Genomic DNA, 8,293 nt, shown 5'->3' on the forward strand with positions numbered 1-8,293 from the left:
ATCTCCAGTGCAATATTTATTTTGTTACCTACTTGAAAAATATATACATTTTAATGCTATTCTCATCGAGCGCTGACTTTGTGTGTTTTTCGTATCCTGCTATCCATTTTTCCAGTGGTTGGTAGCTGCACTGGGAATCAGTCTACAAGAAGATCAGCTAAAAGTAGTTGGATCTGTATGTGCGTTATAATTAATCAAAATTAGTCGATTAATCGATAAAAAAAAATAGATTAATCGAACAGCCCTCAGTGTATGCTCCCTCGCAGTGTTTCCCCATAGGAAAACTGCCAGGTTTAAAACCGCCTTAATCCTGGCGGGGAAACAGAGAACAGGTTCTCTATTTTCCTGTCGGGAAAACTGCTAGGAAGCATACACAAGGCCGGTTTTCCCAGCCAAAAGCTCTCATGGCAGTTTTCCTGGCAGTAAATCCGGTTGTGTGTACGAGGCTATAGGCAGAAAATGAAACGCACCACTAGTGTATTCAGGAGAGGAGCATTTGGGGAAAAAAGCTGTGTGCATAAATGCATTTGCCCCTTGGTGCATTTTAATGGCCAAAATAAGGCAATATTCTGGCCAATATAATGCAATAACTCCAAGGCCTTAAAGTCCAATTGTAGTCTCCTTAAAACAATATAAATCAAATAAAAATTGCTCAAAAAGTGAGAAAGTTCAGAAAACTCCTATTCTCGATAGAAATGTGCAGCTAAAGACCTATCTGTGTGAGGGAAGGGATCAGTGTTGCCAACCTAACATATTCAAATATATTATAGAAAAAATTGTTACAGGCAGATGTACACACTTATGCATCGCTACTTGCATAAAGTGGCACTTGCACCCAGATGTAAAATCCTAATTGCAGAGTATCTGCCTTCAGGACTTTACAGCTGTGTGCCATGTGCTGCTTTACACAATTAGTGGCACATGGCACAGATGCCTGAAACCAGATTTTAGGTGTGACTGTATGCAGCACCAGGCGTTCCTGGGCATCACATTATGGTAGTGTGTGAGAATGTGCTTTTATCCATGACCACAAAGACACCTTAAATGAGAAGTACAGCTAAAGGAGTGCCAATTCGTTCTGCACTCCTGTGACTCATTTTCAGCAGACAGCAGGCTTAGGCCCGCAGTCAGGTGACGTCACAGAGCCAGTCCAAGCTGTGGAAAGATCTTGACAAGTGGTCAGGATCAACCCACAACTCTGGACTGGCAAGGTAAGAGGAGGCCGATGGTGTGTTTCAAGTACAGAGGAACACTGATCGGTCTCCTCCCCTTGTAAGTCCCCTCCCCCTAAAGTTATAATCACTCCCTAGGTAACACATTTAACCCCTTGATCGCCCCCTAGTGTTAACCCCTTCCCTGCCAGTGACATTTATACAGTAATCGATACATTTTTATAGCACTGATCGCTGTATAAATGTGAATGGTCCCAAAATAGTGTCAAAAGTGTCCAAAATGTCCGTCACAATGTCACAGTCACGATAAAAATTGAAGATCGCCGATATTACTAGTAAAAAAAAAAAAATAATAAAAATGCCATAAAACTATCCCCTATTTTGTAGACGCTATAACTTTTGCGCAAACCAATCAACATACGCTTATTGTGATTTTTTTTACCAAAGATATGCAGAAGAATACATACTGTCCTAAACTGAGGAAAAAATTTGTTTAAAAAAAATAAACATTGTTGATATTTATTATAGCAAAAAGTAAAAAATATTGTGTTTTTTTCAAACTTGTCACTCTTCTTTTGTTTATATCTGGCAGATCAGAAGGGCAGATTGGACCTGTCATCTAAATTAAAGTGGCAATGCAGAAGGAGAAGAAATTTGTGAGAAACTTGGGCCTTTTATGGCTTCCTGCAGTCATCGAGGGACGCTGGTGCCCCACGTGACCCCAGCATCCATCTTAGGTCAGGGCAGAGTCTATTTAGGACTCTGGCTCCTGGGTTTAGTGCGCTTTTTGCAAGCGGATCGTGTGGGGACAAGTTCTCCAGGGACAGGGACAGTGCATAGCGGCAGGAAAAGGTTCCTAAAGTATGGAAAGTACAGGGCCTATGCTATCTCCACTTAGGAAGCCTCCTATTTGGGTGTGGATCGGCCAGGACGCATTCCTGATCCTCGCTGTAGAAGCTGTCGGCATAATTTCAAAGTTATGATCTTCTGCTACTGATTAAAAATGTCTCAAGTCAGATGTGTCTTCCCACTGGGCCTGAGCATACTTTTTGAGACTTTCTTAATATGCTGTTCTCATCCTCCTTATCCTTGGAGTATATTCTTTGCTATAACGCTGCACCTATCCACAAACTTATTATAGGTTCAGCATATAGTATAAAATAGGATGTGGAGGAAAGTGAAATGTTGAGTTACTCTGCACTTAATGTATTGTGAGGTTACAGCTGCTTTATGAAGATATAGCAGCCAGGATTGGCTCCCCTGACCTCGTGGCCTAATACCAGACACACTGCCCTGTCTGTAGTTACACCATCGTTTTTGCCTAGTATGTGACTATTATTGCAATAGTAGACAATGTTTTCATGTTGATATAAAACCATTCATATCCTTGAGTAGAGGACTCATCAACCTTTGGTCCTAGAACCTATGATAAAGACACAAAATTGCGTGATGTGGGCTTAAAAGGCCAAAGCAGCCATTTTATTAACACGTAAATAGATAACAAAAATAGAACAATTTCAACAATGCAACCAGCAGAGGGTCATTGGGTGTCCTTAAGACACACTTTAGGAGTATAATCGATCATGTCCTAAGCCATCCCCCATATGGCTCGAAGACGTTGCGACTTACACATTTTAGACTTTCCCATAGGGGACCTAGCTCCTGGGAGAACCACCAACAACCAACCAGGTGTGATCACCATCAGGGATGGACTGGCCATAGGGACTACAGGGAGTTTCCCGGTGGGCCAATGGCTCAGTGGGCCGTTTTTTAAAACAGAGATGCTGCTTGGAGGACTTTTTCTAACGCCCTGGCAGCACCCCAGTGTGAAAGCACTCAGGCTTTCACACTGGGACTGCAGCAGAAGTGTTTTTCAGTCGCTTTACATGCGCTATTTTTAGCCCAAAAGTGCCTAAAAAATGCCTCAGTGTAAAAAGGGGTCCTACACTCACCCCCTCTCTTTTACACTCACTCTCTTTTTCTTACACTCACCCCCTCTCTCACCCACCCCCTCTCACCCCCTTTCCCTCAACCCTCCCTCTCTCTCTCTCTCATTCCCCTCTCTCTCACCCTCTCATGATATACAATAATGGATGTAGGGGCCTTTTGGTGGGCGTGATTTTTCGGGGGGGATAGCATTTTATTGAATTAAAATGGGCCGGTCTGGATGAAGTCCAGGGCCAAATTTTTGTTCCAGTCCAGCCCTGATCACCATACCCTAGATCAGCTCTCAAAAATTCCACTCGCCCGCTTGCATTTTGCGAGCGGATTTTGAGGGCTGACATGAAGGGCTGCCTTGGAGCCGGGGGGGGGGGGGGGGCGAGCACCGCCGATCACAGAGGGGAAGAGAGGAGAGCCGCCGGCTGGATGATCAGAGCAGGGAACATCACAGCTTTCATTTCAGTAGCTGTGTGTTCCCTCATCGCGCTGTAACATAAGGCCTGCATGGGACACAGGCTGCACGGCACACAGGCTGAATGGTGGGCACAAACTGCATGGGACACAGGCTGCATGGTAGGCACAAGCTGCATGGGACACGGGCTGCATGGTGGGCACAAACTGCATGGGACACAGGCTGCATGGTGAGCACAAACTTCATGGGACACAGGCTGCATGGTGGGAAAAGGCTTCATTGCACACAGGCTGCATGGGACACAGGCTGTATGGTGGGCACAAACTGCATGGGACACAGGCCGCATGGTTGGCACAAACTGCATGGGACACAGGCTGCATGGTGGACACAAACTTCATGGGATACAGGCTGTATGGGACACAGGCTGCATGGTGGGCAAAGGTTGCATTAGTGGGCACATGCTGCATTGATGGGCACAGGCTGCATCATTGGTGGGCATAGGCTGCATTGGCGGACAAACAGGCTGCACTTGTGGGCACGGATAAAGTTAAAAAACATTTAAGTGTCATTTCATGAGATAATGTATGAGGGAGGGTTTAGGGGCGAGTTTAAGGGTGGGATTTAGGGGTGGGGCAGGGTAGGGGTTGGGTGGAGCAACTGGTGGCGAGTAACCCTTAAGACCTGGCTAGTAGCTGTTGTGACAAAAGTGGCAAATGTTAAAAAAAAAAAAAAATGATTATAAAAATGTGTAACACAAAAACTGCCCAACCCAGAATATACCATAAACCCAGAATACAGGGCGTGAGGAAGGGAAAGTCTTCTCGTCGCCTGAACTTTCAAGAATGACTACCCTTCAACCCCTGCATTGGACCACCCTTGCGGCTCCACCGTGCCCATCTGACCCTTAGCCTCCAATTAGGTAAGCTATGCCCCTACCACACTAAACTACTAAGGGCCAGATTCACAAACGAGATACGACGGCGTATCTACTGATACGCCGTCGTATCTCTGTTTCTAACTATGCGACTGATTCATAGAATCAGTTACGCATAGCTAGCCCTAAGATCCGACAGGTGTAATGGACTTACACTGTCGGATCTTAGGATGCAGTACATCGGCCGCCGCTTGGGGGAGTTCTCATCGTAAACCAGCGTCGGGTATGCAAATTAGCACTTACGGAGATCCACAAAGCTTTTTCCCTTCGTTAAGTCGCCGTAAGTGTTAGTTTGCCGTCGCAAAGATAGGGTACCTTTTACAAAGTGTAAAGTTAGTACACCATGTAAAAATGTACCCGTCTTTCCCGCGTCGCTGTCAAATTTCCAGGTAAGTGCTTTATGGATCGGGCACTAACTTGGAAAAATTGCGGCGGTGTAACTTAAATAGGAAAAGTTAAGTTGCGCCCGGGCTACGTGAATCTGGCCCTAAGTTCTTTAACCCTTCTCTGACTTGTTCCTCCCTTAGTCATGACGACCCTCCTGCTTATCTCTCTTCTCTAGGTCGCACTTTATAAGGGGATGCTATGTCCTATTCTAAAAATACAGAATTTTCCTGTACTCCATGCAAAATCATACAAAATGTCTATGTAAAAAAATTAGAAGCAGCTGCCTGACGTGTTCTACTAAGATTGGAAATAGGTCTAAAATACAATTTTCAAAATAAATGTTGTGCTTTTCGAAAAGACATAAAATAGGAAACAAAATGTAGTTTCTAAGGAAAAAATATCTACACCAAAAATCAAATTTGTCTTGTGATCAGCCCCGGTGTCTGCATAGACTGAGGGGTCATAGCACGTGAGAGAATGTGATTTATGTGTGTTGTGTACGTTGATGCTGGTGTGCCTACAGCTCTATCTATCCCTCAGGGCCTTTGCAGAAACCTTACACAATGTTTCCTATGAAACATTTCACTTGCCTTCAATCAACATCACTGCTCGTGCTCTCTCTTTTTTTTCCCTAGCAGCCCAGGAACGCACTGTACCAAACTGCATTTGCAGATGCCAGTTCTCCCTCACATCAGTTGACAAACTAAACATATCTTGTCAAAGGGACAGAAGCACGTTGTTCTTTTAGTTTAATGGGAATCTCATGGAGCTCACTGGGATGGGCAAGGTCAGACCCGAGCCTACGTCAGAATCAGGAGGCGGCCATCAACGTTTTCTGGGAGGGGATGTTTTGTGTAATGAAGAGAGTATATGAGTGACACTGCCCTTCCCTCCTCTTCACTAATTTCACATACAGGGAGCTTGGCTATTGCTGTAGCTGTTTGCCCTCCCTTGGCCTTCCTTGCCCTTTTCTGTTGCTCAGTGCCAATTTCCTCTGCTACTTTCATCAGAATTCAATTTCCTTCTCGTAAGTTAACACCATCCAAACTCCACATGATTTCTTTCCTTCCAGTGATGGATGAGCTTGCTGGAGTCTCCCAGCCTGTCCATCACAGCCCGCGATAATAGCAAAAAAAAAAAAAATCCACAATGCTCAAAGTAGAAAATAAAGCTTGCCATCTTCCCTTTAAAGCTGGTGTTGTGTTTTATTCCATCTTTTGGTTAGAAAGTTCCTCTCTCCCCTTCTTCCCAGCCCATTCCCTTAAAGCTTCTCCGTTTCTCCCCTTCTTCTCTTTTCTCCTAACACCTCTATTCATCTCCGAGAAAAATCATTTATTTTGTACTTCCCAGATAATTTACTTTTTTCCCTTCTACTGGAATTCTCCATTTCCCTATAAAATGAAAATTCATCTAGAATTACATCTTATGTCATCATTATGTTTATTAAGCGTGGATGATGTATATGAACAGTACTGGCTTGCTGCTGAGTGCTTAATGGTGCATAAGATTAAGCCGAGACTCTCAGCTGCGCTGTGACTCCCCTCCGGTTCCCATGTTGTAAAGGCATGCTGGGAGTACAAGTTCCAAACGGACAACCAGGTGAATTTTGCTAACATCTCATTTTTCGCCCCCCCCCACAAGCCCCCCCTTCTTCAGCCTCCATCCTTCTTTATTTTTGTGTTAGTTGGTTACTGGTCTGAGTGGCATTCTGTCGAGTGACCATTTGCTGCAGGTGAAACACAGGAACACCGTGTTATGACAAGTATTCATTATCCATGCTGTGTGCTGCTGTGTTCAAACACTCTCTCATATTTATGTTCTGTTAGATCTCTGCTGAAGTATGTTATAGTGTTTATTAACCCCACTCTGAGAAATTCAGCTGCTTTTCTTTTTATTTTTTATATCTGTTGTTATATATATTTTTCTACAATTTGCTTAACTCAAACTACTAATGTTCAGTTCTTACATTTTCTTTTACTTAATGAGACAATGAATGTCGGTATAAAAGGTTTACGTTTTGACGATCCCCCACTTGGAACACTGGAGTGTAAAATTTAACATTTATTGTCGTAGCTATCGTGCCGTGATTTTATCCTAAACTAAAAATAAAAAATAAAAAAATCATACAATTGATACTTTGCTCAGACTTGCGCACAGGGGTTGATTTACTAAAACTGGAGAGTGCAAAATCAGGTGCAGCTCGGCATAGTAACCAATCAGCTTCTAGCTTCAGCTTGTTCAGCTTTGACAATAAAACCTAGAAGCTGATTGGCTTCTATGCAGATGCAGAGCTGCATCAGATTTTGCAGTCCATATACCTTTGTTTGTTGTGGCACCCAATGAGAAATTTCCTATTGTAATAATGTGTGAAAACAAGTGCATGATTGGTTCCTAAGCAGGTACTAATCTGTCTTTTATGTGGTCTTTACAAATCCTAATCTATGTTTCTTTCTCTTTTCAAAACACACTCCTAGGGCAACGCCATACATGGGTCGAATTTTCTAAGACCCCTTTCACACTGGGGCGTTTTTCAGGCGCTTTAGCGTTATAAAATCGCCTGTAAAGCCCCTGAAAGAAGCCTCATCTGCAATCCCAATGTGAAAGCCTGAGTGCTTTCACACTGAGGCGCTGCGCTGGCAGGGCATCAAACAAAGACGTGCAAGCAGCTTCTTTGCAGTGCTTTAGGAGCAGTGAATACACCGCTCCTAAAGCGCCCCTTCCTATTGAAATCAATGGGAAGCGCCTGCAAAGTGCCAGCAAAACGCCTGCAAATCGCCTTGGCAGCGGTGCCTTGTGAAAGCATTTAACCCTTTATTCAGCCACTAGCGGGGGTTAAGCGCTCTAAAAACGCCAGTAAAGCACCGCTAGTTTTAGCGGTGCTTTACCAGCGTTTTTCGGGTGGTGGCAGTGTGAAAGGGCTCTTAAAGCACTCAGGCTTTCACATTGGGATTGCAGATAAGGCTTCTTCCAGAAGTGCATTTGTGAGGTCAGACACTGATGTGGATGAGAAGGCCTGGCTTGCAGTCTCCTCTCTAATTCATCCTAAAGGTGTTCTATTGGGTTACGATCAGGAGTGGACTCTATGCAGGCCAGTCAAGTTTCTCCACCATAAACTCGCTCATCCACGTCTTTATGGACTTTCATGCACTGGTGTGCAGTCATGATAGAACAGGAAAGGGCCACCCTCAAACTGTTCCCGCAAAGTTGGGAGCATGAAATTGTCCAAAATGTCTTGGTATGCTGACCCCTTCAGAGTTCCCTTCACTGGAACTAAGGGGCCAAGCCCAACCCCTGAAAAACAACCCCACATCATAATCCCCCTCCACCAAATAATTTGTATCAGTGCACACAGCAAGGTCCATAAAGACATAGATGAGCGAGTTAGGGGTGGAAGAACTTGACTGGCCAGCACAGAGTTCTGACCTCAACCCGATAGAACACCTTTGG

Source organism: Rana temporaria, chromosome 8, assembly GCF_905171775.1.
Source record: "Rana temporaria chromosome 8, aRanTem1.1, whole genome shotgun sequence".
Classification (NCBI taxonomy): Eukaryota; Metazoa; Chordata; class Amphibia; order Anura; family Ranidae; genus Rana; species Rana temporaria.